The sequence below is a fragment of the Penaeus monodon genome, chromosome 34, assembly GCF_015228065.2.
Source record: "Penaeus monodon isolate SGIC_2016 chromosome 34, NSTDA_Pmon_1, whole genome shotgun sequence".
NCBI classification, from domain to species: Eukaryota; Metazoa; Arthropoda; class Malacostraca; order Decapoda; family Penaeidae; genus Penaeus; species Penaeus monodon.
The window spans coordinates 28581817-28582157 of record NC_051419.1 but is presented as its reverse complement, the minus strand read 5'-3'; positions in this window follow the sequence as shown (position 1 = coordinate 28582157).

The window sequence follows — 341 nt, the reverse complement described above, 5'->3', positions numbered from 1 at the left end:
GAAATGATACAAGGAAGCGAGATACCTCATGACGCTCTAACTGCCCCTCAGTGTCTGAGCTTGACGAGGAATTCTCTGTTTGACGGTTCCTAAGTTGAGACTAGAGGCGCATTTTGGCGAAAAACGCAGGCCCTCTATGATTTGGTTTAGCTTGCTTCGTCTTGCTGAATTCGTCAAAAGCAGTCCCAACTGCCAGCTTGCTATCAGTGTGAACAAACTACTACAGCAGGTGAGTCTCATTCCCTTTCGTAGTGAAGGACAAAGTATTCTTGAAAGAAAACAGATCCAGTGCGGAAATCGAACCCAGCAGTGTTTTTACATAGCTGAAGAAAAAAAAGGAT